At 38.2% G+C, this 26,667-nt stretch overlaps 1 protein-coding gene and 1 pseudogene across 1 annotated transcript in view; one reads left to right on the top strand and one right to left on the bottom strand.

Annotated features, from left to right (window-relative positions):
• SRGAP1 (SLIT-ROBO Rho GTPase activating protein 1) overlaps positions 1–26,667 on the bottom strand; it is a 276,096-nt gene that overhangs the window by 236,918 nt on the left and 12,511 nt on the right. The window lies entirely within an intron of this gene.
• LOC150012071 (small ribosomal subunit protein uS17 pseudogene) lies at positions 4,381–5,247 on the top strand (annotated as a pseudogene).

Raw genomic sequence — 26,667 nt, 5'->3', positions numbered from 1 at the left:
ATAAAATCAGATCTAGAAACATTTTATTCTTTTCACTGAGACCTTTGCCACCCTGCAGAGTTATTAATACAGAAAAGTACATTTTGATCTTATCTCAGCCAGAAATCCCCCCCCTGCTGCTCACCACATATACTGGGTCGGCTAAAAAGTTCATTTGATCTTTTTCCATGTGATGGCTCTAGTAGTGCTTAGTTGTCTTTAACTTCATTCGAAACCATTTTTTAGATTGTACTGTGACAGCTGTCATATCAGCATGCATTTTTTAAAAAATATCAAAATTGGTGAATTTTTGTGCAGCCATTTTAATACTGAAGATGGAAGAAAATATGCAACATTTTCAGCATAGTAAGCTTCATTATTTCAAGAAAGGTAAAAATACAACTGAAACACAAAAAAAGATCTGTGTAGTGTCTGGAGAAGGTGCTAAGACTGACCGAATGTGTCAAAAGTGGTTTGTGAAGTTTCTTGGTACTATTGACAATTTGGCCAAATAATTCTTTGCTGTCTTATGCATTGGACGATGTTTAGCAGCATCCTTGGCTTCTACCCCCTAGAAGTCAATAGTGGGAGAGAGCCAACATACTCAAAATATCCTCAATGAAGTTATTGGTGAACATGAAAAATGTACCTTTTATTTTACAGGAAAAAACTAAATGGACATTTGGCCAACCCAGTAACTTAGAAGCCCTACATTAGCAAAGACTGGTTTTCTTATGATAATGGCCCTGGCATTGTTCTTAGATGTTCAATCTCCTTATTCATTGATTTCAACTTGAAATAAAAGCCTCCTTCCTTTAAGCCCCAAAATGACACCCTGTTTTTAGTTGACATATACAACATGTACTTTCCAATAAACTAAACAATGCCTGACTGGGGAGTGGGCAGAGAAAGCATCACAATACAGTCAAAATCACTGTAGGAGCAAAAGACTGGATTCGCTTAGCAATAGCTTGGATATACAGCATAGAGATAGAAGATCATAATTTTATACTTGGGTTTACTATGTTGCTCTTCTTCTAAATGCCTACATAACCAAACAACCCAGCTCAATCTCAGATGGTATGCAATCAAGGGAAATAATGGGCCATGGCAAACAACTTCAAAGCCTTGGCACCACTTAGGTTAATAATATATAATTGCTACAATTTCTTTTAGCACTGTACTTTTAATTAAATGTGCTAAAGTCTCTACCTACCAACTTCTTTTCAACCACAGGCAGCCATTTTGCACCCTGAAATGAGGCATCAGAAGTGTGCGTTTTTTCAAAAAGTAGGCCTCTGCTCAACACATTTGCTGTAATACCAGCTTAGAGCAGATATGCAGCCTCTTTCTAAGCCCACTTTCAGAGACAGGATTCAAAGATAGTGAGCTGTAGCTTTAAAGAGCTACAATAAGCACTTATCATGGCCTTGTAAATCAGGTGCTATAAACTTTCCATACTGAATCCCCATGCAATGGAAACAAACAAACAAACAGCCACCAAAAAAAAAAAAAAAAAAAAAAAAATGGCCACAAGAAGCAAAAGAACATGGAAAAGAAAAACAGTTGGAGAAACAGCACTTTTATTCTATTTATATATGTATACAGAACAATATACAAAATACACCAAAAAACTTTTTTAAAAAGCTTTCATTTCTAATACTAAAAAGAGAAGAGCAAGAGGTGAATATTTTGATTCAATATTATCATGACTTAAAGGCATTTATCTAGAACATTTTTCCATAATTTTCATAATAAAATTGGTAACAATAATTCAGTGTAAACAATGATTCAGTCTGCATCTTGTATGACTTCATTATTTTTAGGAGCTCTATTTGAGATTAAATCATAGTATTTAGAAATACGGCAGTAGCCACCAGATAAACGAAAACCCAAACATTTAAAAATGGTTGGCCCTGCAGTTCAAGACTGGAGGTGGGGGAGGGGATGGCTGCTTTTCATTATAAACTTGTTTGTTCTACAGTAGTCCCTCTCTATATCGCGATTCACTTATCATGGCCTCACAGTATCACGGGATTTTAAAAAATATTATATTTAACTATTTATCACGGATTTTTTGCTATATTGTGGGATTTTGCGGTACTGTATACGTATGTTGTTAAAGTTACATAGGTTTAAGAGTGTAGAATATGTTTAAGAACATAAGTAGTGTTTATAAAAGTGTGGAAAAGGTTAATAAGGGAGTGGGAAAGGTTAATAAGGGACTGGGAATGGTTTATAAGTGTGTGGGAAGGGTTTATAAAGTCTTAAAATATATATAAATACTAAAATCAATGTAAAGTTCCTACTTCGTGGATTTTCACCTATCGCGGGGGTGTCTAGAACGTAATACCCGCGATAAGTGAGGGAATACTGTATTTTATTTTTTAATTATGTGCATGTGATACTTTGATAATAGTTTTTCTAAGTCACAAGACTGAATTTTGGGAAAGAGCCTCTACAACACAATGTCTGGAATAATTTCCCCCCCTACAAACTTCATAGCTATACCATACTTTTTGGAAGGAGGGGGACACAGATTTACTGCCTTTGCCAATTCTTTTCCTGAATATACTAACATGCTTCAAATGTTAATCCAGCAATCAGTTCAACAGAACAGAACCTCCCCATCAACTCTATGAGAGGAAATGTACTAAGTGTTATGGGCATTAGAACAAGAGTAATCCCACCCAACTATAAGCCCTTCCACTGCGTAAGAGAAATGTGGGCCAGACACAGAAAGGGTTCAGAGGAGGGACTGATCACCTTTGATGGGGGTAAAAGAATAACCTCAAGAGAAATGAGTGAACTGAGGACCATATGGTGTGGAGATAATGAGATGAACAGTGTGAAGAGTCAAATGACCCCGTAGGTCCTTATCTGGGAGCCAACAGGCAAGAAAACTAGAACAGGTGGGGACAATGAGAGAGGGGGTATTTGTTATTGGAGAACTTTTCTCTGATAATGACTTAGGTGTAGAGGTGCAGGTCAGTGGACTGGGGCACTGGGGACATCCAGGAGAGTGGTGTGGAAGGCCGCCATGAATGTGGAAGAGTGACCCAGAGCCAGGTATGTGAGAGTCACAAGGAACAAGAGAGGGCATTATGTGTGAATCTTCAGGTATAGCAAATGTACCTTCGTCCTTCTGTCCCTCTCTCACTCCTTCGTTCCTTCCCCAAATGTGCGTGGAACACTGAGCACCCACTCTGCAGCTGGTCCTTCCCTGGGAACTGGGGCCGCAGAGGGAGGAAGCTGTGGGATGAGTATTGTTCCTGTGCACACAGGAGGCAAAGGGCTTTCAAGGCAGAAGACACAGCATGGGGGAGGCTTCTAGGGCCACAGAAAGTTAAGTCGGAGAAAAGAAGGAACCATGAGCAGAGATGAAGGCGTGTTTTTCTTGGGATCAGTCCTGTACCCCTGTTGATCCTCTCCACTCATGGCCCATCCCTGCTCCAGGTGCAAGCATGGTTCCAAGCAGAACTGTGCCCAGTGCTCACCAGGGTCTGTTGTGGCCCAGCTGGGTATGAGGACCTCAGGACGTTCTGTGGCAGTTTAGGGTACCAAGGCAGGGCTTTGTTTTGCCACGAGCTGTCCTTTTGGCCAAAGTGTGACACTGCAGAGTTTCATGGCAGCACTACCTAGTGATGTGGGACCAGTCTCATTCTCCCTGGTAAAAAACGGAAGACAGTGTTGTGTGCCTGGATAGTTGGTGTGTTGCCAATTCTCTTGAGCAGAATTTTCAGTCAGTGAAAAAAAAGGTTTCATGCCATTAAGAGTTCAACACTAGTTCTAGTAAAATGGAAAGCTCCCATCAGATTTTACCCTGTGGTGGAAGAAGATGAAAGACCAGAAGAAGTGCCAGGTACCCTGGACATGTTAGCCCTGTGATTTGGTCCATCTTGTGCTTTATGGGACACCAACTTGAAACAGAAAAACCTCCATGTTCTGAACAAGATGAGCTGATGTTTGATACTACAAGGAAGAGCCAGTCTCTATACATAGAAACTAAATCCATAAAGACACAAGTGAAAAAAGCTACAATAAACTCAACACTATGAAGGACAACAGAAAGAAACACCCCAGGATCTCTATAGCAGAATTCCAGAGTCTCTCTCGAAAGTCAAATCAAGATATGGGAGAACGCGTGTGAAAGGTTCAAGACCTGACAGCTGCCCTCGGAGAAGACAGGTGATAACTTAGAGTTGTGAGATGGAGACCATGCCAACGATCAGGCAAGAGGAGCCAGGAGGAAACTCACTGATGTTACAAAGTGAAGTATGTATTTCAACAGCCAGAATTGAGAAAAATCAATTCTACACTCACATTTCTAAAGGATAGGACACAAAGCAGACCTGACAGATAATCTTAAAAGCCTTCAGACTGAGCAAGACTCAATTAAAAATGCACTTCAAAATCATCAAGATTCAGGTCGCGGCTGCAGTGGCGGAGCCCCCTCCTAGGGCCTCAGGAGTGTGTGTTCTGGACAGTGGGACCCTGCACCTCAGTTTGGGGGTTTCCCTTGATTTCCCAGGGATTAATTCTGGCAGAGGGTGCGTGTCTGCATTATCTAGATTAGTGCCTCCTAAATCCCAGGGTCTCCACCCTTGGAAGTTGTACATATCAGATAAGAACTGAATCCTGGGTGGGTGTCTTTGTGTCCTGGAGAGTAATCCTTGCTGAAATGTGTCTGGGCTGTTTGAGGGATGATTTTGTGTCTCCGGTTTTTAAGGAGTGAATTCCATAAGCGATGGGAAGCGTTTTAGAGAATAAATGCTGAAGTAACCTCGGGTTTAGAGTTGAATCTGAATTAGAGACCAAGCGGGCCTACCAAAGGCAGGCCACACAACCATCTTTCAAAATAGGAAGAGGGTCCTGCTTGGAGAAACTGGCAGAGAAGCTACTGCAATGCTACAAGAACATCAGTCTGGGTTTCAAGATGCCCAAGGAGGCCATTGAGGGCACCCACATTGACAAAAAATACCCTTTCACTGGAAATGTCTCCATCTGAGGGCGCTTCTTGTCTGGAGGGGTAACCAAGATGAAGATGCAGAGGACCACTGTCATCTACTGAGGCTACCTCCACTATATTCGAAAGTACAACCACTTTGAGAAGCGCCACAAGAACATGTCAGTGCACCTGCTCCCTGCTTCAGAGATGTCCAGCTCGGCAACATTGTCATGGCTTCTGAGTAAGACTGTGTACTTCAACTGCTCAAGGTCACCAAGGCTGCTGGCACCAAGAGGCAATTCCAGAATTTCTGGGACTAGATACCTGCCCGCTATCTCAAACAAAATAAAGTTATTGTGTCCAAAAAAAAAAAAAAAAAATCTTCAAGAAAGGGAAACAAAATGACTGAACTTTGTCAAGAAAAAATAGAGCTTCTCAGGCTATTACCTTATTAACAGATCATGACTTGCAGCAAGAGGAGGAAAAATTGTTCTAAAGCAGATGAAAAATGAACCATGAGGATAAAGAGCTGGAAACATGAAAAGCCATTCAAAGACCTTGAAGAAAGGCTGAAAAAAGCATTTCTTCTCTTCAAAGCAGACTCTGTTCCTTGAACTAAAAGCTCACAGTCACTGGGTGAGGGCATGGAAAGCTGAACAAAACCCTCTCATCTCAAGACAGCAGGTTGCAGACCGGAGACAACTCAGCATTGATTAAACCGATTAAACTTAAGCTCCTAGAAGTGGATCCTCATGCACCTGAGGATCCAGGTGGCACACCTGTTTCCATCCCTGGCCACTGACTGCTACTCCTTTTGCAACAGGAGGGTCTCACACCTTTCCCCTCAGAGGCCCTCTGTGGCTACCAAGCTTTTTCCTTCACCCCATTGCAACTTCAATGTTCCCAATGGACCCAAATGGCACATTTAGGGCAAGAGGGTCTCCTCTTGCTCTCTCTCCTCCAAAAAGCATGGATAACTCCTGCCTGCCACCTCCACCACGGGCTGGCTTCCCATCAAGGGGTTCTTGTCCTTATCCCCCTTCATGGGCTGGGTTTTTCCCTGGACACCCCCACGCAGAAAATAGAAGTGAGCCACATTCTGGGGGTCACTGGGCCTTCACATGACCCCACTAGTTAAAATCCTGACACATGGAAGGGTTGTCATGTCATTTGGCATCTTCCTTTCTCTTCTGAAGTATTTTTGAATTATTTATATTTAGTAAAAAAGAATACCCTCTTTTATATTACTGTTTTCTCTTTTGTTCAAAATGCAACTTGATGTAAATTTTAGATAGTTTTTAGTGAGATATTCTCATTATATCATATGGTCTAGAAAATATAAGCAGCAAATTTGAATCTGATGAGTCAGACACTGTTCCCTCAACAATAGGTTATCCGCGAGCAGTTCAGCTACCAGTTCAGCATTTTTTCCTGCCAATGGTTCCACATAGCACAGCAGGAGGGGAGAAGGGAAAGGTCCCTGCTGGCCTCCGTAAACCTTAGTTGGTTTAAAAAAATCTACTCAAATAATGTGGGAATCAAAACAATCATATTCAACTATTTCATATAAAAATCTCAGTGACTAAGGCTCTCTGTAATTCCTAATGTATGTATTCAAAAGTATTTCCCTGTATAGGAAATGTCAAAATAGAGTTATATCTTGTTCAATGCTGAGCAAGTCCTGGGTAGGGCTGTCAGCATAAAGACATATTCTGGTACTAGTGGCATTTTCACAAGTCCAGCGATTGTGTACATGCAAAATGTCATATACTTTTAGTGAGAATATTTGTTTGTTTGTTTCAAAAAACCATTCACCCTGACCAGTGTGTCCACTGGTTTGTTTCCCCAGTTGGGGGTGCGTGAGAGGTAACCACACATTTATGTTTCTCTCCCTCTTTTTCTCCTTTCTTTCCACTCTCTAAATATAAATAAAATCTTTAAAATAAAATAAAATATTTCAAAAAGTTTTTTTTTGTTGAAGTGTTCCATATGTCTCATTGAAAATGCTCTTGTTCTTATGACCAAACATGTTCCTAAATTGAAAGGTTTTCAAAATTTTTTAAAAAATGTATTTTTAGAGGGAGGAGAAGGAAGGGAGAAGGAGAGGGAGAGAAACGTTGATTGATTGCCTCTTGAATGCGCACCAATCTGGAATTGAACCCACAATCCAGGCATGTGCCCTGACTGGGAATCTAAGCAGCAACCATTAAAAACAATTTTTTTTTAAATGGTTTCCTTCTAACATCAGGTTAGACGACTTACCTAGGTCAATTACATTTGCTACTATGACAGTGTGTTCTGTTTCAAGAGAAGCTTTGGGAATAGCTTGAGATGCACAAAGGGCAGCCCCATCTGTAACCGGGAAACGGTCCTGCAATTTAAGAAACTGACCTGGGTTCAATCACACCACCATTTGCCCTGCTGAGCCTTTCATTCTGCTTTGAATACTTCATGAAAATGAAGACATTCAGGGTTAAATGAGAACGGTCCCTGTTGGCCTGACCCTGAGTGGGAATAAGGGCAATGGCAGGTGGGCCAGCCTGGTCTGCTAGGCAGATGTCGGCTTGGCAGGCTGTCACCCTGCCCGTGACAGAGAACTGATCACATGAGGAACCAGATCTGTACTTTCCCTGGGTTGTAACTGTATATCTCCACACCCGATTCAGGAACCAGCAATGATCTCTGGGGATCCCCTTAACAGATCACAGAGGAAGTTTTAGCTGCTGACTTCCAACCGGCCTTGAAAAGTTCCTTTATGAAATGTCTATAAATTGTCACAGACTAAAAACTTTGAGAGAATTGTTCTGGGCCCTGTGTAGCTATCTAATTAATATGTGGTGCCTAAACATAAAACCAAGAGACCTTATTTGTCCTTAGCCAACTAGGAAGTTAGTTAATTTACAAAGCAGTTTCTTGATTAACAAACATTTTGTAAATAAATTCAATAAATTTGCTAGCTATACTAAAAGACTTATTTAGATTCAATATGTTTTTTGAATGTCTTTCATTCTGAGGAATTAGAGTGAATAGCAAATGCTTGGTCTTTTAAATGTTTCAATTCTAAAAACCTTACAGCAACATTATAAACTTTGGAAAGTAGAGGGGAAAAAACAGCCATCCTTAATTCCAGCACTATACTATAGCTATTATTTATCTATTCATCTTAAAATGCAAAATTTACTTTATTATGGTCATACTGTATATACAACTCTATATTCAACTTTCCATTTACTTTCTATACTGCTAGTTTTCATAATATTTTCTAATATTATAGTCCACTGAATTAAAACTTTGTTTAATATGGCTTGCTTATTATTTTTGCTAGGATTTTAGTGACTTTTTTAATAAGCTGAAAATCACCTCAATGTAAAATGTTTCAAAGTTAAAGTTAACTTTTATTTCAAGGATTCCAGAAGCATAAATTAATGCATATAAAATGGTTAAATGTTAAATTAGCACTCTGCACATAAAAGTAGTTTTCAAAGACAACTGTTATTGGTATTCTGAAGGCTATTTATTTTCAAAAGTGTTTCCATACCAACAAATAATTTACATACATTAAGTGGCAATAATGAGTGCTAAGAAATATTGGCAGCACTAAGTGCTTTACATGAATTAATGCATTGAATCTTCACAGCAATCTATGCCTCCCTATTATTACCCCCAGTTTACAAATATAGGAAGTGAGGCTTGAAGAGGTTATAGAACTTGAGCAACGTCATACAGCTTAGATGGAAACCCAAAGCCATAGCATTCAGTCAATATGCTATGAACTTCACTGGTCCACCAAACAGCAACATAACTAACTGCCAAAAATCTAATTTATTACTCTAGGCTAACAACTTATTTTTGCTTAAGTTCTTTTTCTTCTCAAATGATTAGATTATGACTATGCACATGAAATTCTGATACCCTTTCCTATCCCCATCATAAAGTGACATTACTCCATATATAGATATCAGAAAATACCCACAAATGGTTTACTGCAATGTGTCAATGACCTATAATATCCCATGCAAGCATTTTGATAAATTCCAGCCCAGTCATATGTTCACACACCATTGTGTCTACTCCAAAAAATTACTATCTATAATCTCAAGAGCTCAATGCCATCGGATTTCAGCTAAGGTAAGGTGTGGGCCTGACAGTTTCCAGAAAGTCAATGTGACAGCTTTGAAGGTGGCAGCACGGCTGTTGGCTGCTTTGCTACAATGCTATTACACAATCGGCACCAAAAAATAAGGGATGAGAAAAAGTCAACTTCCCAAAATACATGGTGCATGTTCTTTTGGATTATTGTCGTTGAAAAAGTGCTGACAGCAATGTGTTGTTCTGGAGTGAACCCCTTCTCTTCACCCCCCCCCCCCCAATCTGGTTATATTTTTGAGAGGGACCCTAGCAGAGTGAAGAGAATGCAGATAAAGGATGTCAGGCTGGTGAGAGGCCTGGACAGCATCACTGACTCATTCGTTCACACATCAATACATTTTCAAGATCCACGCTGAATAGGCTCCCTGCCCGTTAAGTCACTTAGTAGCCATCTTGGTTATCAGATCAGTTAGCAGGGGAAGAGATACCAAATGCACATAACTTTTATTACACTATATTATAATTGTTCTAGTTATTATTAGTTATTATTAACCTCTTACTGTGCTTAATTTATAAATTAAACTTTTTTATCATAGGCATGTATGTATAGGAGTAAACATAGCATATACAGGGGTCAGTGCTATCCACGGTTTCAGGCATACACTTGAGGGGTCTTGGGACATATCCCCCGTGGATAAGTAGGACTATTGTATTATATATTTAAAGAGCATTAGTCCATGACAGATTAGAAAAGACAAAAGTAGTCTTTCAGCACAAATAGTTTGTCAGGCATAGCTCCAAAAGGGACAAAATGTGTAAAATAACAAAAACATATTTTAAAAATCATGTAGCCTTCAGGATAAGATTCTCACCCAAGGTTTTGAGAGCTACCATTGATTGGGCTTCTCTTTTTCAAGCCTTGAGCCCCACATTTTAAGTGCATGCTCATTCAATCGTCATAGCAACCCAACAAGGTAAGAAATTACCACTATTTTACCAATGAGAAAACTGAGTCCTAGGAAAGTACACTGTAAGCTAATGACTTATAGCTAGGAGGGGGCAGAACTGCAAAGTGAAGCTATCTAATTGCAAAGACAGAACTTGATGCTGTCTAATTTAATGCAAAATGTACAAAAGTATGAATAAAAAGGTATAAAGTCTAATCTCTCAGGCAATCAAGGTATTCCCCGTCACCCCACCCTGTTCCAAGAGATAAATTATCATACAGCTTCAGCAATCAAAAGTTGACAGTTTATTCTTTTAGGCTAAAAAATACAGATATACTTATGTATATATATAACCAAAAATAATAAAAAATTAGAATATTGATTTAGATTTTGATAAACTAAATAATTAATTACTATAATTACGAAGGCAAGAATTTATCTGATTATAAAAAGAAAACACTAAAGTCTAAATTATCTGCATCAGGGTTGGCAAATGGTAGTCTATAGGTCAAATTCAGCTTACAGCCAGTTTTTTTTTTTTCCTTAAAATTTTTTAAATTGATTTTAGAGAGGAGGTGGGAGAGAGAGGAAGAGAGAGAGAGAGAGAGAGAGAGAGAGAGAGAGAGAGAGAGAGATTTGTTCCGCTTATTTATCCTTTCCTTAGTTGATTCTTGTATGTGTCCAGACCGGGAATCAAACCCACAACCCACTGAGCTACATACACAGACAGGACAAGCCAGTTTTTATAAACACAGCTTCACTGAATACAGCCATGCCTATTAATTTACATATTGTCTGTGCCTTGTCTTGGTGACAATGATAGAGCAGGGTAGTTGTGAAAGAGAATGTAAGACCTACAAAGGCTACAATATTTATTTCCTGGCTCTTCTCAAAAAAATTTGTGCTGACCCCTGCTCTATACCAATAAGGCAGGCCATAGCACAGCACAGGCAATGAATCAATAAAGTAAGCTCTGATATCATTTTAGGCATTAGGATCAAGCATCTGATTTATCAGAACATCTCTAACATTGTTATTAGACAAAGAGAGCTGCCTTACATTCTGAATTTTTTTTCCTTTGTCAACTTTTTTAAAGAAGAGGGTATCAACTAGCTAATTCTCTAAAATGGGGATGATAAAAAGGCAAAGGTTTGAAACTAAGTTTATAACCTACAACATAAAAAGGCTCAAGCATCAACTGAGTGATAGCAGTGTATGAGAAGCATCAATGACTCCAGGCATATATTCTTAAGCACTTTCCACATATTTGTAAGGATTTCAGGGAATCCTTCCAACAACCTCACAGAAGTAAAGCCACTGTTAAGAATGATGGTGACTAAGCCAAGTGAGTGCTGGATCTAGACTTTGTTCTCATCACTGTATTCCAAAGTTCTCCTAATTCTCCCTAGTGTCCACAAAAGACAGCAATATGCAAATTAACCTACATCAATCTAAATTAACCTCAAAATGTAAAGTAACCAGATATACCCAAATTTTGTAAAAGGAGGATTTGTTAATATTTTAGAGACTCAGAATGACGTAACCAGATATTTGTAACATTACTATAACCTTTGAAAACAATGTTTCACCCACTGACAATTTTATTAAATGAATCCATGTTTCTATTTCAGTGAAAGATGGGGGAAAATGTGACTGAGACACATCTTAATTACAGGCTTTTTTTGTTTGTTTTAATATGAACTGTATTTTCCTATTAGATTATACTTTCCAGAAGAACAATAAGTGTTTGAATCCTACTGAAGGGAAAAATACCTTTTTGTGAGTTCGTGTTTGCAAAGAAGAAAGCATTGGCAGAGAGTCAAGTTTTCCCAAAACACATACACACTAAGTACAGATTACAAAATTAAGGAGGAATTCCCAACCATTATTTCCATTTTCAATATTACTGCTCCTTTAGGATGAACTGTACAATTCCAAAGCTGGGTTCATACTGTTTTTAAAAAAAAAGTTTCATTAATAATTTCCAAGCAGATAGGGATGCAGTCAACCAAAATTATATAAGCTCTCGTGAGAAAATATAGTAAATTGTACTTTATCCTAAAAAGTGAAAGTACGCTAGTTGGTTATCTATTTTTGCATAAACAATAAATTAACAGAATCACGGTTGTCTTCATAGTCAGTTTTAACATATATCATTCTGTCTGTCACAGTATTTTAGTCAGAAATACCTGCCTCATAGGATTCAGACTACTGCTAAATGGTAAAAACATCTTGAATTTTGTAGAATTTAAACATAATTCTTCTCCATCAAAGGGTTGTACAATTTTTGAAATCTGAGTTCTGTAAACACTATAATTTCACTGTGAAACATATTTACAGGGACATAAATATTCAAATTATATAATAAATATAGTACAAGCAGCTGATAAAATCAGATTAATATTCATTTACAGTAGCTTAGCAGGGTTTGCCAAATAACAGGCTGTGAGGTTCTGATTGCATTAAATTTCCTGATTATTCATTTCTCCCCTACTCCCCGCCTTTTTTAAACTTATGTGTGTTCACCACCCTAAGTCAAGTCTCTCCTTATCCCACTGTTACCCTCTTCTACCTCCCCTGAGTATTCTCTTCTATTCTCTGTTCTTTCAACACTATTTCTGAGATTCCAAAAGTCATCAAGATTTTAAGGTCTTTTGAAGTTCACAAGTTCTGTGGTTCAGGATATTAAAAATTTCTCCAGGTGCCTATGGTTTCTGAGTTCATATTTCTGAATTACTAATATTTCCAAAACAATATTTTCCAATTCTGTAATTTTTCCAGCTTAACTCAGTACAACTGAGACCTCTGATAAAGGGTTCTTCAAACTTTTTATGTGGGTTTCATGTGAATAAGGGCACATTTTAAAAAAAGCTTGTTACTCTCAATGTCTTCTGGTATACTTAAGATATATTCTGACTCGGGGAGATACAATAAACATGACTTTTATACTTTATACAATAAACACTGCTGTCAGCACATTACTTTTACTGAGTGGATTTCATCAGCTGGGTTCAAAAACAGCAGCTGGTAATTATTGCTAAATTTCATTACTCTCTCATAGCGATCACCAAGTCTTGAGAAGTCACTAATTGATAATTAAGAAACTTTGTGTACAACAGAGAAACTCTGTATATTACAACTTGTAACCAACTACAGGTTTAAATTATGTCCTTTAATAGAATCATGAGTCTTAGTATATCCAAATACACTCCTACTGTCCCACCAAAATACCTTCCAGGCTATTACAAGAGGCTCTTCTTGCTTAAACTTGTAACTTTAGGACCTGTCTAAAAGGATGTCCACAGTAGCTTTGTCATAATCTTTTCTGAGTTCTTTCTGTCCTAAATTTGAAAATTACAACTTTTGGAAAAATTTTAAAGGCATCTCAATGCTAATTTGTACATAAAATATGCCAGTAAACCTATTTCTGGTTAACAACATACTATTAATTTAGCACATGCAATTTCCTCATTCACATACATTTCAACACTCATAGAAACATAAAATGTTAGCTGTTACCAATTGAGAATTTTTAACAGCTTCCTCACTGGTGATCTTCCTGCTGGGAAACCAAAATAAGAGAAAACATTTTAAAATCTGATCTTTGAGAGTCTAAAAAATTATATATTGAACACTTAGCTATGTACCAGGTACTATGTTATATGCTGCAGGAAGACGTTAAATGGCAGATAATGGACCCCAGTCAATGGAGGACATATATTAAACAGATGGTTACATAAACAATGAATTTCAATTGGAGTAGACTTAAAAAGCAGTTTTCTTATTATAAAAGTAAACCTAACACCAACAGTAAAAGCTCAATTTGAGAGCTCACTATGGGGCCAGGCATCATTCTAGTGCTTTACCTGTACTCATTCATTCAATCATCAATATAATGCATACTTGTTACAGAAAACTTGGGCCCTGGCTGGCTGCTCAGTTGGTTAGAGAGGTTAGAGGTTAGATCCCCAGGCAGGGCACATAACAGAATCAACCAATGAATGCATAAATAAGTGGAACAACAGAAACTAGTATAAATGACCTATGGACATGGACAAGAGGGTGGGGATTAACTGTGAGAGAGGAGGGAGGTAGGCATGGCAGGAGAGAGCAATGGGGGGAAAATGGGACAACTGTAAGAGAAAAACAATTAAAAAATAAAAAAAAGAGTGGAACAACAAATTGATGTTTCTCTCCCTTTCTCACTTTCTCTCTCTAAAATCAACAACTAAAAATAAATAAGTAGAAAACTTGGAAAATACAGGAACACACAGATTTTTAAGTCACTTGCCTCATTTACTCAGATATAACAAATGTAATATTCTGATGTATAAGGTACTTTATTCACCATAGATTCCTCCCACACACTCACTTAATGGTATGTCTTAAAAGTTTCTCAACTTTGGGTTCACTTCTGGCCAAGATAGAGGCCTAGAAAGACACACTGTGTCTCCCTCCGCAACTAAGAAGGAATACAACTACCTCAAAACTAGAGACAACCAGAAGTTCCAGAAAATCGAGCTGCATGAAAGTCCAACAAACAAAGATATAAAGAAGAAATACTCATCCAGGCAGGTAGGAGGGGCGGAGCCGGGGCAGAGAAGACGCTGTGTGGCAGTGGCGGTGGTGGCAGCAGTGGTAGTGGCAGCGGCAGCGGAGGCCAGCAGAAAGTGCAGTCACAAGTTTTAAAAAGTAGGGAGAGACACCTGGGGAGTGTTCCCAGCACCAGACCAGACTGCACAGCTCACGGTTCCAGCACCGGAGAAATAAAGCCTCATCACTTCTGACTGAACAAACCAGTGGGGGTTGGGGTGGAGGCAGAAACTGCTGGTCTCTCAGCAGAGTCCACTTGTTTAAAGGGCCCCCACAGTCCTAGAACATCCACAGACCCACCCATTCTAGGAACAACAGCCAGGGCAACAGTGAGAGAGACACCAGTCCCATACGGAAGTGAGAGAAGTGCCTGGAAAAGGGGCGAGTGCTGAGATAGTGGCATTGTCCCCTCTCAGAACCCTTCACTACATACAGCGCCACCACGTGGTAAAACGGGTAGCCTGTACTGATGAATACCTAAGGCTCCACCCCGTACAACAAAACAGGTGCAACAGCTGTACCTGAGACACAGAGGCAAACACACACAGAAGCCTGTCAAGACGAGGAGACAGAGAAGTATCCGTTCCCAAAAGAGGGAACAGATCAATGTTCCAGTGGGAGAACTAAGTGACGAAGAGATAGCCAACTTAACAGACGAGGAGATAGCCAACCTAAAAGATGCAGAGTTCAAAACACTGGTGATAAAGATGCTCACAGGCTTGACAGATATGCTTGAGTATGGCAAACGCATAAGGGAAGAAGTAAAGGCTATGCTAAATGAAATGAAGGAAAATCCACACAAAACCAATGGTGAAGAGAAGGAAACCAGGATTCAAATCAATCATTTGGAACATACAGAAGAAAAAAACAGTCAACCAGTACAGAATGAGGAAACAAGAATTGAAAAAAATAAGGAGAGCCTTAGGAACCTCTGGGACAACTTTAAATGTGCCAACATCCGAATCATAGGGGCGCCAGAAGGAGAAGAGGAAGAGCAAGAAATTGAAAGCTTCTGTGAAAAAATAATGATGGAAAACTTCCCAAATTTGGCGAAGGAAATAGCCATATAAGTCCAGGAAGCACAGAGAGTCCCAAACAAGCTAGACCCAAAGAGGACCACACCAAGACACATCATAATTAAAATACCAAAAAGTTCAAGATATAGAGAATCTTAAAAGCAGCAAGAGAAAAGCAGAGTTACCTACAAAGGCGTGCCTATAAGACTATCAGCTGATTTCTCAAAAACTTTGCAGGCAAGAAGGAACTGGCAAGAAGTATTCAAGGTGATGAAAAGCAAGGACCTACAACCAAGATTACTCTATCCAGCAAAGCTATCATTTAGAATGGAAGGGCAGATAAAGTTCTTCCCAGACAAGGTAAATCTAAAGGAGTTCATCATCACCAAGCCATTATGATATGAAATGCTAAAAGGACTTAATTAAAAAAAAAAAAGATCAAACTACAAACATTAAAATGATAACAAACTCACAACTATCAACAACTGAATCTAAAAAATAAAAACAAAACCAACTAAGCAAACCAGAATAGGAACAGAATCCTAGGTATGGGGATCATTTGGAGGGTAATCAGCTGGGAGGGGGAAAGGGGAGAAATGGGGAAATGTTTCAGGGATTAAGAAGCGTAATTGGTTGGTACAAAATAGACAGGAGGAAGTTAAGAATAATATAGGAAACGGTGAAGCCCAAGAACTTATATACATGACCCATGGACATGAACCAAGGGGGATGGGATTGCTGGAGGGAAGAAGGGTACTGGGTGGAGGGGAGCAAAGGGAAAAAAGGTTGGGAATACTGTAATAATATAATCAATAAAATATACTTAAATAAAAAAGAGAAAAAAAAGTTTCTCAATTTTGAAAACTTGTCCAAGTCATCATTTTAGTGGGTCCATAATATTCCAACATTTGTGTATGCCATAACTGACTTGATTATTTCTTGACACTTAGATATTTATTTATATGACTTATAGTTTATTTATTTTTAAAAGAAAACTATGATTATTTCCTTTGGATGGACTCCTAAAAATGCGATTACAGGGTCTAATTATAATCCACAAAGAGCGTATAATTTATACTCCCTACTGAGGAATTATGTTTATCATATCGCACCCTTCACTGTGTCAAATATTAACGTAAACAAAAAATTCTCAACTGAAAAGTACATCACTTCTCATTGTGTGTGGTCCACCTCTGCAGCAAACCTCTCTCAGCTATAGTGCTATGGAATATGTATTTTAAAATGATTTAATTACACTAAATGGCATTAATACTTAGAAAACCTCAAGTGGCAAATATTAGACATTTTTCTAGAACTTAAGAAAAAGTCAGTAAATCTGGAGCTCTCTAATGCAAACACTTCCTGCCGAAGTCAAGATATGAGGATTCTTTTTTCTTAATCAAATTCATATTGAAGCATCTAAATGCCAAAATGGTGAATGAAAACTGAAAGACCTGTGATTCAGCATACAGAAAAAACGAATTTATAAATAGTGACCACAATGAAATAAAATAAAGAGTGAAGCATTTACTATTGAGAAGAACTGATCATAACAAAAATTAGATACACAAGCAACTCCACCATGAAGAGAAGAAATATATAGAATGCATGATGCATCATTCCCAGATGATTCATTATCACTTTTGGGAAAAAGTCAAAGCCATAGCCAGAGATACCCTCACCCACACTGTCTGGCCTTGAATTCTTCTCTGCAAACATCCCTAAAGAGCCCAGGAAGTTGACAAAATATGGATACAACAGATAACAGGCACCCTGCACAACTGAACTTACTGGGGGGAAATTTTAAAACCAGAGACGTGGAAAGATTTTGTCTTTTCAGACACATGCTATTGGGCTAAATCTGAAGAGGAGATATGGAATTCTGGAAATGAGATCTCTCTTTTGTACCCTGGACTGAATAAGTTCACTTAGGCCCATGGCACCACCTTCATCACCAAAGTATTAGGGGACAAATGAAAAAATGCATTCCTCAAAAGGAAAAATTCTAAGGATGTCCAAAGCACTATTAACATTGATAACAAAGTATCTTAATTATTTCCACTGTCTCTGTATAGAGAAAGGCACTCAATATAATTCTGTAAATTTTTGAAAAAAATATTTTTTCTGAATGTATATATTTTTCTAAAGTGTATGTTTCTGAACTAAAAGACAGATCAGGAAACTCCTAAGACTCATTAATAAAACTACACTCACTAAATTTCAACAGATACAGCAATAAGTAACATTTAATCCAGTCAGAAGATAGCTAACAAGTCATTATGAGAACTGTGCTATGTGCCAGTAACATAGTGAAAAGTTCTCCCTGGATCCCAGTCCTCAGAAAGCTTAGTTTGGCAGACTAAACATACACTTAAACATTAGCTAGCAGTTGTCAAAGGGCTTTCACATTATCATGATTTAAAACCTTGGAAGTGGAAGATTTCTCAGGATGAAAATAAAAATGTTATTTTTTTCTTCCAGACAGACATGAGAAGAATGAAGGAATAAAGAGAGTCCAATGGAACTGATCTTTCTTCTTCAAATACTTAATTGCAAAGACACACATACGTATTTATCACATAACTCCATGATGAAAAAATTCCAAATTAAAAAAAAAACCTACCCTCATTCCTTTCCCATTTAATACCAATTCGGCTTCAATGCGGGAAGATAATCCATTTGAAGTCATATAGAATTAAATGTTGATAAAGGAGTCAATGCAGGCTTAACTTTTTTTTTTCTCCAAATGGAAATAGCTTAAATGTCTTTCTGATAACACCTCTTTTTATGACCTTTGAAATAACTGAATGTTACTTTTCTTTTTAAAAATCAGGTAACATTAATGATTGTTATGATAAAGATAACTAAAATGAAAAAGACAGGATAAAAAAGACAGGATTAAATTCCAAAGTAACTTCCATTAGCTCTTCAAAAATGAAAAATAGAACTATCCTGTGATCCCATTTCTGAGTATATGTCTGAAGGAAAAGAAATCAACTATCTCAAAGACATCTGCACCCCTATGTTCAGTGCAGCATTATTCCTGATATCCAAGACATGGAAACAGCCTAAGTGTCCATCAATAAGTGGAAAAAGAAAATTATATATATATATATATATATATATATATATATATATATATATATATGTATGTATACACACACATTAGGATATTATTCAGCCATAAAAAGGAAGGAAATTCTGCTATTTACAACATGAATGGATGTGAGGGAAGGATGGTAAGTGAAATTAAGTCAGATGAAGAAAGACAAGTATTGTATGATCTCATATGTGAAATCTAAAATATCAAACTCTTAGAAACAAGAGATGACAATGGTGATTGCCATTCTAGGGGGGCAAAGAGGAATGAGGAGATATCAGTCAAAGGGTATACACTTCCATTTATATGATGAATAAGTCCTGGGGAACTAATGTATAAGCATGATGATACTGTATTATAGTTAATACTATATTACATACTTGAAAGTTTCTAAGACAGTAAATCTTAAAAGTTCTCACCACACACATACAAAATTTTAACATGTGAGGTAATGGATGTGTTAACTAACATTACTATGGTAATCATTTCAAATTATATATGTATATCAAATCATCACATTGTACACCTTAAACATACACAATGTTTTATGTCAATTATATGTCAATAAAGCCGAGGCAAAACAGGATAATGTCCATTTACTGATATAACAGAACTGAACTACCAGTATAAAATTAAATAAATATAAATATCATGGTACATATAGATTTCTAAAAGCTTATTTGAAATAAGATAGGAAAAGAAAGGGAATTCACATTTGTTGCACACCTAACCCTAAGCCAAGCTTTTACAATGGCTTTACAAGATTTATCTAACTTAATCTTCCCAACAGTGCTCTGAGGTGTAAACTGAGGCTCACAAATGCAACATAACTTGCCCAAGGTCATTACTAGAAAGTGGTGGAACCAGAACTGAAACTCAGGTCAGATGACTCCTGGTGTTTCAATGCCTCCTAAACAAAATAGGCAATATGCAAATCAGGCATGACAAATGTTTATGGGGAAAATATCTAAGATACTTTTTCATGGGACTCTAATCTCAACTGCCTCATTTTTAAAATCAGAACAAACACATGCCTGCCCACTACAGAGGGGGGTTGTGAGCATCATGTGTGACTATGCATGTATGTGTGCTTGGTACTATAAAACACCATGTATGATGTTACTGACTCTGTAACTATATTAAGGGAAGGAAAAGGACACGTGTAGGAGCTGCCTGCATATAGCAAAGCCAATTGCACCTGTAAAAGGAAGAACTTTGTACCCATTACATCTGCCCAAACTTCCTTGTGAAAGACTGGGCTGCTTATTTCTCAAAGAGTTCAAGCAAGATGACTACTTGTCTGAGACTCTGGATGGGGAGGAAGAAATTGGATTACATAGCCCCAATGTCTGTTTCACTTCTAACATTCTTCAATGCCATGAACAGCTTAGCACAGCTTCTTTCCCACAGAAAAGAAACACCTTTCCCCTTTGGTACCTTTAACCCAGCTTAAATATGTTTTGGACTATTCTGAAAAGAAAAAGACAAATGGCTCAAAGAGAGAGAAAGAAAATGATCACCTGCAAAAGGGAAAGTACAGGCAGTCACCTTTCACCTGGCCCATTCAATTTTTCTTGCCGTAGGCTTAGTTACCTCTGGATAGTCATGCATCTCTTGGATATGTTTGCATCAGCAGCCTCCACACTTTTTGATGGTAACTCACATTTAAAAATGAACACAACCTCAATGTGTTTTCATTTCTTTTTCTTCCAGTATATCATTGTATATCTTGTTCTCCCCTTTTGCAATCTTATCACTCACTTCTTTCTCCCACGAGTCATCAAGTCCTCTTGATTCCACCTCTCATGTTTCCTTCATATCTCTCAACATTTCCACCCCCAAGGTCAAGGACAGAACTAAGTCCTTCAGTATGCCACTGTGGAGTACAAGAAGTCTTTCATACTGGCTTCCTCCTCTCAAGGTTTTGTACCCTTGCATCTGACCATATCACCCTTAGTGGCTCCCCACAATCCACACACAGTCTGAACTGCTGAATGCCACAGAAGAACATACAGAGCATGGTGGCCACCTCACTAACTATGTCATCTCTAGCAAAATAAATTTCTCTCCATTTTCTAATCCGGATGATTAAATTGCCTGTGTCTACCTCAGTGTTTCTTGTGAGATGCACACAAAATAATGCCTGTAAAGTACATTACACTGCCAGGTCCATAACACTTACTAGCTATTATCAGCATTACCTTTCTATTCTTATCTTGTTACTCTGTTCTAAGCATTTAAAACACCTAGCTAATAATTCCTAAAATGGAAAAACATTCAAGGAGACTTTCCTTTACCTGGAACTCCTTTTCTTTCTTGGAGAGCACATACTCATTCATCAAGGCTAACTCAAATGCCACTCCCCGTGAGTCTGTACTGTACATTCCCATACATTTAAAACACCTCTAATGTAATATATAGCAAATCTTTGTTTACTTCTCCATCTCTAAAGCCAGAACATGATCCACAGAAGGACATAGGCTGTGTTTCATTAGTTATTAATTCAATAAACTCTGCCTGAGCAACTACTGTAAGCCAAGGTGAGTGCCTTAAAAAGCATTTACCCCCGGGGTAGATGATAAAGGAGGTATTCAAGAGCTGTTGAATGAGTGACTGAATGAATTAATAACATTTAATTCCTGCATGACTATAAAAGAATTTAAACCAGTGACTCAGAATCAAATGTTTCAATTTTCTTAATAATATAATGGAGTCACATTATAAGCACATTTAATTTATTGGAATTTAACTACATATCCATATTTACTTGGAAGGAACTGACAGGTGAAGGGAAAAATCTTATATTTTCCTCAACATCCTTCTGCTCTTTCAACTAGACCTTGGCCATTTGGAATTGTGAAGCCATATTCTATAAGCAAAGAGAAATTTAAGTTAATTTCTGGCTTCTGAGCTTTCTTGGATGTAGTTCTTGTTAACCTGGTGACTTGGAGATTTTCAAGAGTATAATTTTGTTTAATTTTTCTACTTATTGTTTGATTTGAGATCCTAACCCTCACATAAGTTGTAATTCTCTTGTAACTATTGCTATAGGAATTTCATTGGATTTAAAAAAAAAAATCAAATAAAAGCTCTCAAGAAGCATAACAGAATTACCTATTACATAAAAACTCCCATCTTTACACTAACTTGAATTAGCCATAACCCACAAAACAAAGCACATCAGTTGTTCCACACTTAGCTGTCAAGTCTCTGGACTGTCCTAAGAGTTGGTAGTGACAGTAGAAAATGGAGACATGCTACAGGAGGTCCTAAAAAGGGTACCTTGCCTTACCTTCTTTTTCCTAGTTCAAAAACACACCAAGATTTGTAGGGAAATTGTACCTTTATTCCTCAAAAGCTCATCACATTCCCATTTTAGTATTCAATTTACCCAGGTGTGTCATGAAAAGGCTTTTTATAATTTAAGAAACTAACAAACTAAGAATGTGGGGTAGCAAAGCAAGAAGCAGGGAGCTGCAAGCATTTTCTACAATCTCAAGTTTAAATTGCCATGATTGGATGTCCTTTTACAGGAATTGAGAGCAATTGTAAGAAAGGTAAAGATCTTAGTCAAATTAGGAGGAAAGTGTGTATCCAAACTGGCTAACTTAACGAAGTTACAAAACTGCTTTGATTTTTACAGCAATGGTTCCCAAAGGGTGCTCTCCCACCCACAGCACCAGCATCATCTGGGAACTTGTAAGAAACGCAAATTTGAGTGGGGCCCAGCACAAGATTCAACCAATCCCTCCAAGCGATTCTCATACATGCTAAGTGGTTCTACCAGAAGTCCCAATACCACTCAAAGATGAACAACAGCGACTTAAGTAAATTTAGATAGGTGGCTAAAGAGATACAACTTCTTTCCCAGCAGAAATCAAGACAGGGAGGGGCCTCTTCACTTGGGAACCAGCAAGGTCTTTCACTGGGAGTAACAAAGCAGCTGAAGCAGTGATTTTTGTTACCACCAGGAACAGGGCACTACACTTAACAAGTATTCCAGTTTAGGACTTTTAAAATATTGCTCTCCTAAAATGCCTGTTCTACTGCATACAAAGAGGCAATTCCACCATGAGTTTCCTCAGCGAGTAATCCATTGACATAATAATAAGGCAACAAGTTAACGTTTGGACACACTGAACAAAAGTGCATTGAACAAAAAGCACTTTTATCAGAACTGATATAACTCTTTATAAGACAAAGATAGCAATTATTTTTCTTAGCTTTTTGGAAGTTTAAAGAGAATGACTGACACAAAATCTAAGCATTTAACTTTTCATAAGGCAGCATCCTTACCTAGCTCTGCAGGTGGGTGGAACACAGGTTTGAACCCCAGCGGCTCCACCTTTTAGTATCTATGAGTTTTGTTTTCCCTATAAGTATGAAAATGACACCAATATGACCTCTTTCAACAGCAGCACACTGTAAATGTTAGCTGCTGGTATTGTAGAGAGCAAGAGTAATAACTGCAAGCCACATTTATATTATTATAACCAGGCATTCTGCATCAGGTCACAAGTATCAGTCTGGACCCAAGCTCTTCTCTGATTCATTATTAGGAGAGACTAGATCTCACTCCAAAACAATCAAATTATAAAGACTTAAATGGCATAGTGAATACCTGTAGGTGAACACAGAGGAGAAAGCAGAGTAAAATTACTGGGAGACTTGTGAAAGTAAGCTGCTGACCAAGGACGTGCAGAAAGTGTCTTCCTTGGGTGTTCCTTAGGAAGGGTGCCACCATGCTCCAAGGGAGGATAGAAACACACACGCACACATAGACACACCACACAGATATATCCTATCTGGAAGCAAGTGAGAAGATGATGCCTTTGACAGTGGCTGAGATAACTAAAATCTCTTCATTTGTTTGGCTGATGACTTACTTCTGGTGATCCTTAATGAACGAGTGCAGGTGAATGATAAGCAATCTGCAGCTATTGCTGTGATCATACACACAGAGAAAACAGAAGCCATTGCTCTCAAGGTTCTCCAACAATGCAAGGAATTGTAACAAAGTATCTCTTTGAGGTCTAGGAAGCTGACCAACACAATGCTTTTGAGATTGTGCCCAGTACAATCTCTGGTGGTTGGCTAGATGTCTCCCATTGCTTTTCTAAAGGACCATTAAAATCCATGTTTTTAGTGTTTGCTTTGTAAGACTTAAGTCTGTTAAGTAACTAATCTTTCTGGAGACAAGTGAGTTTTAAATTATTTAAGAACAAAATTTGTCACTAATTAAGACAACAGCTTCAAGCAGTAGTAAATAATAATAATAATAACAATAATAAGCTCACTTTGATTGGGCCCTATTTACCAAGAGCAATGCTAAGGTATACTCTCATTTAATCCTCACAATAATCTTATAAAATAGATAAAATCATCATACTCATTTTCAAATTAGAAAATTGAGGTTCCAAAAGGGATCATAATTTGAATTGGATTTATCTAAAATATTAACGTCTACCCATGTTGTCTTCCTAAAGGGGGCCCAGTTACTGAAACTGATGAAGATTCAAGTACGCAGGTGACCAATGGTGAAGGTTACCACTCTTCCATTTGAAGGACAATCATGTCTCTAAATCAACAAAGAACAAGTAATAGTAATAGCTATTAAAGGGATAAGGCGGATCTTTATGAGGTTCTATGGAATGGTGCAGACCAGGACTACTCAAACGAAGTGTGTGGCAGATCCCCCACGAGATAAAGAGCTCCTTCCAGAACCTAAATCATCACCTCACTAAGCACTGCTTAGTTTAGCTGACATTATTTTATAGCAAGGCTTTCAGGATAAAGAAAGCCATGCCACAATTTACCTTATCTCCTGATAATAAACAGTTTACTGAGCAACAATGGTCTACAGATCAACTCTGAGTAGCCTGGAACAGGTGATATTGTTAGGCAAAAAGAAAGTCTATATTACGAATTCTGCAAATGATCACAGTTGTCCAGTAAATAAATATATAAATATTGTAAGTGCAGATAGATGATGTCATTGGTAGGATATATTCCAGTCCATTTCAGAATTTCCATTTTTGCCTTACCCATTCTGTCCTTTAGCCAGTAAGTGTTTTATGACCATAAATTATATAAGTGAGATTATTTTTAAACAGAAAATATTTTATTTTCCTACTCTTACTAAGTATTTTTTAAAATTAATTAAATCCCATACTTTATTCGGATTTCCTTAATTTTTACCTAATGTGCTTTTCCTGTTCCCGGATCCTATCCAGGGTGCCACGTTACATTTAGCCCTCATATCTCCTTAGGTTCCTCCTGGCTACTAAGTCTTCTGTAACCTAAAGCTTATTATTATTGCTTCCAGAGCCAGAGTTCATATACTAACATTTTTTGAGCACTGACTGTGTGCCAGATAGTTTTTTGGTTCAGCATTCCATCTGTCTCAACAATGCTCTGAATTTAAGTACTATTATTATCTCCATTTTACAGGCAGGCAAAGCAAGGCAGGATAAGAGTTAGTCATTGGTCCACAGTCAAAGAGCTGGAGACTGGCTGGGCCAGGATTCACACCCCAGCAGTCTGATTAAATTATTTCATTAAGTTATTTCACAATTTAATTCCAAGACCACTAGAGGAAATATGAGATGCTTGATAGAAAAGACAACAGTGCTAACCAAACTGTAGGAAGTTGAGTTCCCAGCTTCAAACAAGAGATATGTATTTGTAGATTAGGTATCTGAAAATCTTTCAAACATGGACTTCCAGTGAAACATTTAAGAGTTCCCATAAACATTTTAATACTCTAGTAACAGAAGTTCAAATAAAATGGAGCAGCCATTTGAAAAAGCATTCATTAACTCTTTCTCTTTTTGTAATAACAATAGTCCCTCCTTTATCCTCAGGGCATATGTTCCAGGATCCACAGTGGATGTCTGAAACCTCAAATAGTTCCAAACTCTATATATACTATATTTTTCCTATGCATACCTACCTACCTTTTCACTTAAAAGAAGTGAAACTGGAAAGCCAATGTCCATGCTGCCTATCAACTACCAGACCCAATAAGCAGAGACAGGGATTGAATCTTTATGGGCACTTTATTCAGATGTTCAGTGATCTGAGAAGATGGCAGGTTTGTACCCTAACAGACTGTCTTAAATTCCATTATAAATGGGTCCTTTTAATAAGGAGAAAACTGTAGGTAAGGGGTTTGGAATTCGGGGAAAAAGTTAATTGGATAAAAGCTGCAGCATTCTTCCATCTGTGTCCTGGGAGGTGGTCCTTGTGCCCTGGGCGGTGGTCCTTGTGCCCTGGGCGGTGGTCCTTGTGCCCTGGGCGGTGGTCCTTGTGTCCTGGGCGGTGGTCCTTGTGCCCTGGGCGGTGGTCCTTGTGCCCGGGGCGGTGGTCCTTGTGCCCTGGGCGGTGGTCCTTGTGTCCTGGGCGGTGGTCCTTGTGTCCTGGGAGGTGGTCCTTGTGCCCTGGGCGGTGGTCTTTGTGTCCTGGGCAGTGGTCGTCTCGCCCTGGAGCACGATGGCTCAAATACTGTCTTGATTGCTTGCAGTCCTCCTGAGGCACAAAGATGCAACTGCTTGTGGTTTCCTGGAGTCAAGGTGGGTCATTCCTCCAGTTCCTGAAACAATAGCTTTCTACATACATTGATCACTAAGCTTATTAGCTGTTATCAGAAGCTAAAATTTTCCAGCATTTGAGTCCCCTGTCAGAAGCACTTTACAGCTTCTCTTTGGCATATCTGAATTGCTAGCATCAATACGCATGCTCTTGGGGCCATTATTAACTAAAATAAAAGTTACTTGAATACAAACACTATGATTCCATGATGGTGGATCCAACATTGAGATGGCTACTAACTGACTAAGGGGCGGGGAGCGTACCCAGCATGGATGCGCTGGACAAAGGGGTGCTTCACATCCTGGGCTCCTGGAACTGGACATCGCACAATTCTATCACCTACTCAGAGCGGCACATGATTTAAAATGTATGAATGCTTTACTTCTGTTATTTTCTATTCAATAT

The sequence above is a fragment of the Furipterus horrens genome, unplaced genomic scaffold (genome assembly GCF_987537825.1).
Source record: "Furipterus horrens unplaced genomic scaffold, mFurHor1.1.pri manual_scaffold_4, whole genome shotgun sequence".
Lineage (NCBI taxonomy): Eukaryota > Metazoa > Chordata > Mammalia > Chiroptera > Furipteridae > Furipterus > Furipterus horrens.
Note: the sequence above shows the minus strand (reverse complement) of the source record. Positions and strands in the feature narration are given on the sequence as shown.